This window comes from Molothrus aeneus, chromosome 6 (genome assembly GCF_037042795.1).
Source record: "Molothrus aeneus isolate 106 chromosome 6, BPBGC_Maene_1.0, whole genome shotgun sequence".
In the NCBI taxonomy this organism is placed as follows: domain Eukaryota; kingdom Metazoa; phylum Chordata; class Aves; order Passeriformes; family Icteridae; genus Molothrus; species Molothrus aeneus.
In genome coordinates, this window is record NC_089651.1 from 59619417 (window position 1) to 59631684 (window position 12268).

Here is a 12268-nt window from a genome sequence, read left to right on the forward strand (position 1 = left end):
ATGAGAGGAGAAGCAGATTCCTAGGAGTCATGGGCTGGTAATTCTCCAATTTATCATCTCCATCGTTTATGCACAGTCATTAACAAGAAGTGATTTGTCTGGGACAGATTTAGCCCAGCAACTCCCTGTCTCATTAGCCTGGAACAATCACCCGAGGAATGTCAAAAAGTTTGTGAGCTTAGTGCAGCAATCAGCCCCCTCCAAAATATTCCTACTTTTAAAAATAGCCCAATCCTGCTGCTTTGCCAATGCAGAGCAGGAAGTGCTAAACAGAGATGCATAAAATTCCCTTTATATTAAAAAGGCTCTGATGGGTAAAGGCAAAAGGTTGTCACTGACAAGGAAATCCTGAGAATATCGATAAGACAACAACTCAAGGAGACTTAAAAACTTCGACTTGTTTAACCTATGAAAACAAGGGGTCAAGAGGGGATCCAATTGCTCTAATTACATCAGGGAGGGAAAACAATCATTTAAACCAAATAGAAACACCAGAACCAAAAACAAATTACACAAACAGGACACGAGCACCGTCAGGATGGAAATTCAGCAACTGCTCACGATTTCAAGGAGGTTCTCCAACAGCTCTCCTGCAGAGATGTGAAGAATAAACTGATCAAGTTTCACCTTGGAAGCAGTTGTGATATGAAAGGCATCCACAGCACGGATGGGTGCTAAAAACAGGAAAACTAAACTTGATTTGGGCTGCTGCCACAGCTTTTGGAGTGAAGAGTGGGATGAAGAATTACCTCCTCCTGCCACTCTGCCTTCTGCTTCCTCCCCATCCCTGTGGGACAGCACAGAGGGCATTCACACTATTTACTCAGGCACATCACTGGGCTATGACCAGGGAACTAAACTGGGACCTGAAGCCTCACCAAGTCAATGGTGAGAGGTGGGTGCCTTGGCAGCGGCACGGGAAGGGATTAGGAGCAACCAAGTTTGATGCTTAAAATAAAACACGTGTCCTGTCCCCTGTGTCCTCACACTTCAGGGTCTTGAGTGTAGCTTAAACACAGACCTGGCCAGCACCTCTGAAACTCACAGGGAATTCCAGTTCCTAAGGGATTTTTTTAGCCAGCACCCAGGGTCAGGAATGATTAGACATTTTCAAGCCATAACCACCAAATCTCCAACAGCAAGAGCAGATGATGCAAATGAAAGCTGTTACAGAGCTAACCAAGCAACACCACAGCTTTACACAGGCTTGAGTAAGTCCTTCCCTTTTCTTCAAGGGGTTCCAGAAACAAAGTATTCATCAGGTCTGTGACGGGGAGAAAGGATAAAATCAAAATCTCACTGTGTCCTTCAGATCCTACTGCTGCTATTTCAGAGAGCGGAAAGCATCTTCTTGAGAGCAGCTAGAAATGGGAGGTGGTAGGAAAAAAAACTACCAAAAAAGGTATTTGGTAATAACTCTACCAGAGAATTAGTGTTTCTTTCCAATCCCCAACCTTTCACTGCTGCAGTTACACACAAAAGTTATTTTAATCACAGTATGCAGAAAGCAGCATCAGCATATGAGGCAAGAGAAAAAATATGTGGTAAAGCGAGTTGCATGGCCTCTTGGAGGGCAGAAATTACAGCAGTTACAGGCAAGAGGTCCACGAGGCAGAGAAATGCTTCCAGCCCAAGCTAAACAGGAGGATGATAGTGATCCACTGAGAGAAAAGACAAGGAAAAACATCTGAAAGGAGGTGGAACACAAGAACTGAATCCCTTCTCAAGTTTTGCAGCAACCAGTTTGGACTGCCCAGCGAGAGATTTTTGCCTTGTCATAGGTAAACAGATGCTAAATGGAATAGTTATATCAACTAAATGCCATTTGTGTTGGTGGACAGAAGCAGCAATGGAAACACTAAAGGAATATGGGGGGGAAAAAGGGAAAATTTTAAACAGAAAAGAGCTACAGCAGGGTATCAGCTCAGCTCCTCTCGCACAAAGTGAGAAATTATCTTTGAGGTTTTCTAACAACGACCTCAAAATACACAGCACTGCCTTAGTGGGGGGTGTGGGGGAAAAAAGGTCATAAAATGACAAACCTAAAGCACACGGGTGGATGCACATCACTGGAGAGCAGAACTTGTCACTGTCTAATGCAGAAAAGACACTGAGCTAAGTTATTCTTAATAACCACCTACTCAATTAAGATACTTCATCAGCTGAAGGCAGCCGGGTACAAAAGGTTCAGCTTTGCCACCTTAACTCCTCTTTCCTTCTCCGTAACTTGCAGGCTGGAAGAAGGGAGTCAGCCGTGAGTAGAGGAGAGGCGATGGGGGCACCAACACCTCCAGGGTTAACAGAGCTGCACGCAACCTGGACCAAAGGGCACGGGCAACCTCAGGAATGAAACACCACTGACAACATCACCTGCGAGGGTGGGGAGCAGCGTTTGCGAGCATCTGACACCCGCACGGGCACCCGAGGCGGCCCGGATCGCGGTAACGAAGCGCAATGCTCATTAAAGCTCCCACGGCCACCCGGGCGCCGCAGCAGCAGCCGCCTCTCGCCAAACCTCACCCGAGGCTCCGCCAGCCCCGGGGAACGCTCCAAACCCCATCGCGGGCGGCAATTGCAGCCCCGCCGCCCCTCGGCGGGCGCTTTAACGCAGCGGGCTCCGGGAGCACCGCGGGCACGGCGCGCCTGCCCCGCTTCACCCGGCTCCGGGGGGATGCGCTCGGGAAGCACCGGAGCCCCACCGGAGCCCCCCGAACTCCGCCGGCCCCGGGGCAGCGGCCTCTCCCCGCCATGGAGCCGCGCCCGGACCACCCCCCCCGGCCGGGCCGCAGCCCCGGGCCCGCCGCGGCCTGGCCCCGCCGCCCCTCGCCGGGAGGGCCCGGCCCCGCTGCGGCCCGCGGCGCTCCCCGGGCGGGACTCACCGAGACGGCGGCGGGCAGGGCAGGGCAGGGCCGTGCCGGGCCGGGGCTGCGGGGACGGAGCGGGAGCGGCCGGTGCTGCGCGGCGCGGGCGGCAGGAAGGGGAGGAGGCGGCCCCGCACGTCCGCCGCGCCTGCGGCCGCCCCCCCGCGCGTTAAAGGCACCGGCACCGCCCCGGCCGGGAGCCCCCGGCACCGCCCGGCCCTGCCCGGCACCGAGCGAGACCGCAGCCCAGCCGCGGGGGAGCCCCGGCAGCGGGGAGCGCCCGCCCGGTTCTGCCACGCGTGTGGGTGCATCACCCGCAGCCCACCCTGCGTGATCCCCCCCTCAGCTCATCCTGAGGTTCGCCCACCCGGGCTCCCCCCATGCGGGGATCCTCGGGGATCACTCACCGAGACTCACCCCACGTGGGGATCCCAGGGATCACCCACCTACGTTATCCCCACACGGGGATCACCCACCCACGTTATCCCCACGCAGGGATCCCCAGGGATCACCCACCCAGGCTCCTTCACACGGGGATCCCACCACCCCCAAGCTCCCCCATGCTGCAATCCCTCACCTGTTCCTGAGGATCGCCTACTGAGACTTCCACCAGGCAGGGATCCCCAGGGATCACCCACCCTGAGTTCCCCCAGACTGAGATGCCCAGGGATCTCCCCACCATACCCCACCCATGGACGGACCTGCCGGAGGCAGGGATCCTCCCATGCAGGTTTCCCACACGCCGGGAACACATCCACGCAAACCCCACCCGAGGTGGGAATCACCTCCCGCACTCAGGTCTCCCCAGGGATCTCCCCGCCCGTGTGCGGGGCCATTCTCCGCAGAGCTGCCCGATGCAGGGGCCCCACTGCCCGGGCTCACCGGGCACACGGATCGCCCGTCCAGCCCCCCAGTTCCAGCCAGTTCCCACCATTCCCTCTCCACCCCCTTTCCCGGAGCTCGCACAGGTGTGGGATCCCAGGGGCCCAAGGCAAGCAGACAGAGCACACCCCAAAGCCTCCTGGAGGACATGAAAGAGACCAGACACCTCCTCACGACCAGGAATAGGGCTTGTCCTTCAATTTCCCTTAAATGTCTTAAAAATGCCCGGCAGCCCTGCCTGCAGCACAGACATACCAGGGGCTTATTCAGTGACATCCCAGCAAGCTGTGGAGTCTGCAGGGAGGGAGATTAACTGGATTTTTTCAGCTCTGACTTCTTAGAGCCCCAAGTTCTTCTTCCTTTTGACGTGGATCCTTCCCAAAGTGCTCCCAGGGCAGATTGCTTTCTGCTGCCGGGGCTCAGCGGCTGACCACGGCTCTGTGGGTACCCACGGGGATGGAAACTGTTGTTCTCTCAGTTCCTTGGGGACAGCGAAACAGCCCAAGAAGCCACCGAGGGCACCCATCCAGCTCCATCGCTGGGGGACTGACATTAACCCTCAGCTTCCCGGAATCCCAAACACGTTGGGGAAAACACAAGAAAATGCAGAGGTTTTGGCTCAGCAGCACGGCTGAGCCAGCGGTGCCTGCGGGGAAGTTCTGGTGCTGCTCAGGTATCCCCAGGCTCGGGGTGCAGCCGGCAGAAGGGATGCTGGCATCACCCCAGGGCTTTGCACCCTCCCATCATTTCTTCTGACCTCTGGCAATGCCTGCTTTGACTTCCAGGCCGTTTGTTTATTTGGCCCACAGCACCTCTGAGCAATCACCCGCTATCAAAGAAGGATTCGCACGGAGCTGCGGGGAGAGCTCAGCGTTCCCCTCCTGGCCAGCCATGCGTGGCACTCAGCTGCAATCCCGCCGCATTCCCAAACTCTCCGGAGCAGACAAAGGCAGCGGCATGAGGTGGATGCTGACTGAGGGAAGCTGTGCCTTTGCCTGGGAGGTGGAGCGGGCCCGGAGGGGTGGCCACGGGGGTGTGGAGGCGGCCGGACACTTGGAATGTGTGACCGGCCATCAGCTGGCCAGGCTGCGTTTTGCTGCTTCATCCCGGAGCTTCCCTGGCTCAGCACATCCCGGCCGGTCACTCTGCTGCCGAGAGCAGCACACGATCCAGCCAAAGGCAGCATCCCCACCCTGAGCTTCCAAGGTGAAAATTTAAGGCCAAATCTTCCTAATATTAACCATTCCCGGAGCGGTGGCAGGGCTCGGCAGCAGCAGATTCTGCAGATGTTCAATTGCTTTTGTCCACAGTGGAGTTTTCCAGCTGGCATTAGAAGCAAACCATGGCCTCCCAGGAATGGGATTTGCTGCCTCATGGTGAGTAAGGGTCCTGCCAACAGATAAAGATTGGAGCCACGAGCCTGGGAAGGGCATTGGAGGGACAGAGCTGCAATGAAAGAGCAGAGAGTGCAAATCCAGCTGCTGCAGCTACAGAAGGGACAGGCAGCGATCTCTGCACTCTGTGACAGTGACAGGACCTGAGGGAACGGCTGGAGCTGTGCCAGGGGAGGTTTAGGTGGAAATCAGGAAAGGTCCTTGCCCCAGAGGGTGCTGGCTCTGCCCAGGCTCCCCAGGGAATGGGCACAGCCCTGAGGCTGCCAGAGCTCCAGGAGGGTTTGGACAGTGCTCCATGGGATGCACAGAGTGGGATTGTTGGGGTGTCTGTGCAGGGCCAGCAGCCGGACTCATGATCCTTGTGTGTCCCTTCTAACTCAGGATATTCTCTGATTCCATGATTCAGAACTTTCTCCTCTTCCTCCTTCCAGGATTCAGAGTTGATTTCCTTGCTGGGTGGTCACTACTTGCTCTGAAGGATTTCAGCTGAGAATATTCCACTTCCTACCAGCTCAGAAGTCTCTGGTCCTTCACATCTTACAGATTTGCCACAACACCACAGCATAAAGGACCTGAAAATGCTTTAAAATTCCATGTCAGATACCATTACCCAAAACATAAGGCAATAAACTATCTCAGTTGTGTGGATTGGGAAACCTGGTGGAAAACCTCACCAGAGAGCCACCCCTGTGCCAAGCAGCCAGGCAGGCAAATGCTGCTGAATGTCCTGACTGCAGGGAGGAAATAATGCAAATTTTTAAAAAGCCACTGAAATCCCACTCACATTAGGCAGCCACTCATGGGCAAAAAGAAAAGGTTTCAAAATTCTGCAGGAGCCTCAAGTCATTAGTTTTGTCAGGAATTTTGCTTTCTCAGATCACAGGGAAAAAGGCCTCAGATCTGTGGGTTCAGAGGAAGCCCAAGAGAAAGGCAAGCTATGCACTGAGCAGGGCTGTAAGTCATGGGGGCTGATTATTGTTAATTTAGCATTTTATATAAGAATGTGAGAGATCCTTATCAAAGCCTGAAACAAACGCCCTGCATGTTTCAACACCTCACTGGATCCAGCTAGGAAAAAAAAAAGACCAAATGCTGGATTTTTCTCTCTCTCTTTATTTGCATTAAATTTTTTTATACTATTTATAAGTATGAATCCCTGCAATTGACAGGAAGTGGAAATTAATAGATTATATGCACACGTGCCAAAAAACATTTCAATTGCTGCTAAAGAAAGTCACAAAAATGACTACAATTTTCTTCTCAGAGTAGTCAACTAGGAGTAACTCCATGGTGGAAACTTGAGCTATATGGAAAAAGATGTTTGATCCAATTCATCTGTAAGGGAATAAAAATAAATCTGTCCTAAGCAGCATCTGTCAGCAGAAATGACAGTGGAAATTCTTGCAAGAAGAGTAAAAGCTCATAATGAAAAAACAACAATCTAAACCGTGACATTGTATGTGAGCAGGATGAAAATCCATCAGGCTATTAGCAGCCTCCACATAATCCCCACACTACCACAATGTAGATATGCTGTTAATTAAATTGAGATGGTCACATTTTATACTGCTGGAAATCCAGCTAATTAAGTGAATTGTTCAAAACTGTTCAGAGTTCACTGGAAAAAAATATTTATTTATAAACTGCAGTCACCTTCCATTTCTGGATTTCATCATTGTAACAGAGCACTGAAAAGCCCAAAATTTGGTTTAAAACTGTACTGCTCAATTTTATCACATTCAAAATATGAGCAGCACAATTAGAGAGACACAGACAGCTGAGTGCCCATCTCAGTGACTGACATCTTCAGAGTGATCACACTGAAATCATGATTTCTGCCAGTTTCCCTTGAGGCTCTTCAGTCCCCACCTCCCAGCACAGGCCTGACACCAGCCCCTCCCAGTTTTTACATTTGCAAAATAAAGCAGAAATCTCAATGGGAAAATCCCTCTCCTGCTCTCCCCAGGCTGCTGTTCCTGCACCAGACACCCAAACCAGACCTGTCCCCCCTGGAATGCTGTGATTTACACCCAGCTGTGGTTTACACCCAGCTCAGCAGCAGGAATTGCTGCCTGATGCTGTCAGTGCTGCATCCCACCCAGCTGTCCCAACTGCAGAGCTCCTGGCTGTGCCACAGCCTCCCCAAAATCCCCCAGGACAGAGCCCTCCCAACCATCCTGTGTACTCACACATGCCAGCAGAACAAAACAAGCACCTAAATCTCTGCAAGATCAGGGCCTGCCATGACTGTCAATAATCCCTACTCAATTTCAAGTCAATTATTATTCCTACACCTGCATCATATGGCTTTAATTATCTTTTTCTTTTTCTTTTTCCCCAAAAAAAGTTCGATTTTGACCAAAAAGCAGCAGCTTTAACTGGAAGCACTCACTGTAAAGGAAAACCTATTTGCTGTGACTGCAGCAGGTCATCAGGTCTGGGCCACAGAGGTGGAATTTAATTTCTAATCTGGAGATCTCAAGCCTTTGGTATCAGATAGAGCTAAAGGGATCACAGGGAAGCTGGACAGAAAAGCAGCTTTCCAAGCAGCACAATAATAACCATGCTTTGAATTCCCATTAGAATGCCATTTCAAAGCAAGCTCCAAATTGTCTTCTTTCTTGGTGGCATCCTAGCAGCAGATCATTTTTAAGAGTGGACAATTAATGGTTATTGTTAAGTAAAGCAATGCAGAAATGTCACAGAAAACACCTTGTCTCCTGTAAAACACTCCCTGTGTGGTGGAGCAGTGACAGTCCAAATCCTTTTCTCCCATTCATCATTCACAGCACCTGCTCATTATTTATACTGTTCTACATTAATCTAGGGCAGGTTTTAAATTAATACTCTTCTTCATCAATACCTATGGAATGAAGATGTTTTCCTTTGCAACACCAACACAATGTGTCTCTCCTCAACACCTGAAATGTAGCAGGATGGACAGCAAACAGAATATGAAGTGAGAGATGGGGAGTGTGGTATTTTCAGGGTCCCCAAGATGAAGGAGGAATTGAGAATCTGACTCCATGTTCTTAGAAGGCTAATTTATTATTTTATGTACTTATATTAAAGAATGCTATACTAAAACTATACTAAAGAATAGAGAAAGGATATTTACAGAAGGCTTAACAAGACACTAATAAAAAACCTGTGACTCTCGCCAGAGTCCTGACACAGGTGGACTGTGATTGATCATTAAATAAAAACAATTCACATGTTGGATAAGCAATCTCCAACCACATTCCAAAGCAGCAAAACACAGGAGAGAAAAATGAGATAATATTGTTTTTCCTTTTTCCCTCTTCTCAGCTTCCCAGGAGAAGAAATCCTGGCGAAGGGATTTTTCAGAAAATATGACAGTGACAGGGGAGAAAAAAAAGAAATGCAGAGTCAGACAGAGCTCATGCTCTGAGGGCTCCTTCAGCCTGAGGATCAGGTGTCCCAGGGCTGGAGCAGCTTGCAAGGCTGGCTCAGCATGGTCTCCTCTGCAGCCAGGGAAGGACACGGCCGGAGCTCTGCGAGGCATCGCGGGAGCAGCGTGGGTCAGGTGTGACAAACCTCTGAGGAAACGTGCAGCAAACACCCTGCCAGCCTGGCTGGAGAAATCAGAGAGCACAGGAGCCATCCCAGCTGCTCTTGCCACCACAGAGTAGGTCAATATGGAGGGATTTTGTCTGAGGTTTCACAGGGGATGTGTCTGCCTGCTTGGAACAATGAGTGTCACACCAAGGTCCCCAGTTTGCCATCCCTGGTGGTCACACACACCTGTGTCCCAAGGGTGGCTAGAGACTTGGAAACGTTCACAAACCCATCCTGTTCACAATCACATCATGTTCTCTCTGGTGCCCCAGGAGATCCAGAAATTCCCAATGTTGCAAACTCACCCTGCATCCCTCTGCAAGTTCCTATTTTAGCTCATACCTAAAATGAGCAAATATTCTTTTCTTCACCTATATATCTAATTTTTTTACACAGTAATAAGCCTATCCCTAGTGAACCTACAGTTGCCCACATTGTGCCTAGACTTGTAAGGTATCTAAGGGTTTCTGTCATACTGTTCATAAGACCTGGGGGGCAGAAAGGGTTAAGAACCAGCTCAGATTCTCTAGGGAAAACAGAAAGGCACCAGAAAAGCCAATTCAACTGATTTTACCCAAAGGGACAAAAGAAGGTTTAGTAGGTCCTTTATAAAATGTCAGAGAGAAAAGCTTTATTTTCCCACAGGGAAAAACATACCCATTAACAAATTAGGTGAAAGCTGAGTGAGATGTAAAAGGTCTGAAATTCCTCAATGCCTTTAAACTGTCTGTCTTCACACACTTCATTTATTTTGGACAGCAGCACTGCCCATGCCAATTTGGGAGCAAAGGGAACTGTGAAAATACCTGTGGATGAATGTGTTCTTAATGTTAATAAGCAAATCTTAATTGATCTGAGCAACACTATTTGGGTTTTAGAGAACAACTAACTCCCAAACTTGAGCCCATCTGGGTTCCTCATTTTCCTCAGAGCATCACTGAGCAAACCTTCACAACTCTACCTGAGTGGAAACAGATTTCAGGGGAGCCACTCTTATATTTTTGAGTTGGGTAAATGCCCATTGAAGGGGGGCCAAAGCAATCACAGCATTTAATTATTCCTGACAAGTCACGGGGGAAAAAAAAAGAGGAAAAAAATAGCACCTCTGTAATGAAGGGCACTGTGACAAGTGAGCTTCCTCCACAGCCTGCAGATACCAAAAATATATAAAAATATTCCCTATAGTATCTTGGAAAGTATGGAGAAAATTAACTCCTATTCCACTTCCAGAGGCTGACCATAAAAGCCAAATGCTGTTGGAGGGAAACTGCAAAGACAGCAAGGAGGAGGGAGGAAGAGCCAAATGGAGTGATGAAGCTGTACAAAAGGGATCTCAGGCTGGGCTCCTGCTTGGCTGGGATGAGCACGGGAATGAGATGAAGTGCAGGAGCCCTGATGAGGCAGCAGAGCTGGGCACAGACTCCTCCATCACAGCTGAACTAACAGCATTCATCAGCAGAGCACGGGTGAGGGGCTGGAGTGACAGAAACAGGACGGTGTTAACAGTTAATTATGTGTGTTAAAAGTACAGAACCATCAAGGCAAGGGGATTGGAGCTTCTGCTGACATCTGGCAGCGTTTTGGGGAAGCTTTGTTTCTCCTGAGGTCCTCATTGATTCAGGAGCAGTGATTTGCTGACGTTAATTGGAGGAAGAGGTAATGAGAACTGACTAATCACCGAGCTGCGTGCCCTGCAGACTCATTCCAGTGTCAGTCATCCTATCTTGCTGATCACTCAGCCAAAACTCAGTTTTAGGGGGAATTCAGTGATTGGTCAGCACCCTTCTTTGACTCATTGTGTTTGCATTTGGTTGTACAATAAGCTGATAAGAGCTGTGGTGGTGTCACAGCTCAGCTGACACAGCAGTGAAGGCATCACAGCACATGCTCCAATTCCTGGAGAGCTTGCACTGAAGGTCTGGACATGTGAATGTCACTGCTGGTGTCTCCAATGTGACTGTGACCCCTGCAAAGTGAATTAGCAGAGCTCTGCCAGCGTCTGCTGCGTGCACACCTCTCCTTTTCTCTGCAAACACACAGGGCTGCTGTTACTATATTGTTTTTCCAGATAAGGCTTAAAGGATCAGTATTTAATTGCAGCAGTGAGTTCAAGGTATGAGACACAGTGTTTGCATTAGAGAGATTTGTCACAAAACTTGGAGGGAAACAGCTGCACTCAGATGATCCATCACACACTCACCTCATTTAAATGCAATTCAATTTAGCCAGACCCCTTGGCACAAAAGTGGGAAAGATGACTTTACAAAAAGCACAGCAGAATACTTCTGACCCCAGGTGTCAGCTGGATTTGTGTGTGACATTCACAGAGGAGCTGTCCAAGAAAGCCTGCAGCCATTCATTGCTAGGCTGCAATTAAGGTGGCAGCCAATGTTTAAAACCCTCCTCATCCTATTCTCCCCTTTTCTGGCCACATTTTAAATACAACACAGAATGAAAAATAAAAATAGACTGCTGTGCCCTGCCCCACATGAGGCTGGGCCAGGATGAGTGGATTTCTATGCAAACACACAGAATGCCTTCCTTTAATCAGTTTGTTGCCTGACACAGATAGGAAAATTAAATGAAGTTAACTGTACAGTTTTCAAGTCACCATTCAGCCTTTCAGTTGAGACAGATGACTTCTACTTACAGTGCTTCTTCCTCTGGCATTCAGTGGAAAATTTGGCAATCCTCTCTGGGTCTGGTTCTCAGCAATTCTCTGACATGGGGGCAGTTAGTGTCTCCATTGCACATAATAGAGCTGTAGAAGCCAGGGAAAAAATGGCTCTTTTCTAGCCAGTTTACCCCTTTCCCATCTGACAAAAGTGATTTTCTTCCCTGATCCAAAAGCCAAAACACCCTGGTCTCCACCAGAGAGTGTGGCAGGCACAGCACACAAATGCTGAGTCCCCTAATGTTTGCAAAAAGCATCAAATTCCCCCATTCCTGCCCTTCTCAGGGAGCAAGAGAGCCCCAGTGTGAGCAGGGCAAAGAGGCAGCCTTACCTTTGTGTGATTGGGGCTGCATCACTGATCCAGGGAGGGGCACACAGCACTGGGGGGTAAATGGGAATTTACAGCCCTTCCCATCAGCCAGCAAACCTGGGAAACGACCCTGGATTCTGGCTCAACTCCCAGCCATTGCAACCTCACTTCTGCCACAGGGTTACTCCTGACTTACACAGGTAAAGTTAGACCCAGATATCAACTCTAATGGACCTGATTCTGCTCATGTTTACACCAGCACAACCTGATGATGATGATAAATAATTCACAATTAAAAGCCAGATTACTCATTATTACTCAGTGAGTAGTCATGGCAACTTCTTTCCTTCCCCAGCAATAAATCCAGTATCTGCTGATAGTGCCAGGGATTGATCAGGTCTGGAATGAGAATTATGGGACAGATAGTATGAGGGTGATGGTCACACTTGTCAGAGCAAAGGCTCTCCAGCATCCCTCTCTGATGACTGCAGACATTTCTCAAGAGCTTTTCCATATCCATGCAGATCCTTTGCTCCCACTGACGTGACTGCAGCTCACCTGCTCCTCT

At 49.6% G+C, this 12268-nt stretch overlaps 1 protein-coding gene across 10 annotated transcripts in view; it reads right to left on the bottom strand.

The window, feature by feature from the left end:
* The window catches only part of KTN1 (kinectin 1), a 79342-nt gene extending 76356 nt beyond the window's left edge, over positions 1 to 2986 (bottom strand). For all 10 annotated transcript variants that reach the window (XM_066551397.1, XM_066551400.1, XM_066551396.1 and 7 more), the window contains exon 1: positions 2880 to 2986. The gene's annotated coding sequence lies outside the window, so the exon portion shown is untranslated. The remainder of the gene's footprint in view (positions 1 to 2879) is intronic.
* Between the last annotated feature and the right edge of the window lie 9282 nt (positions 2987 to 12268).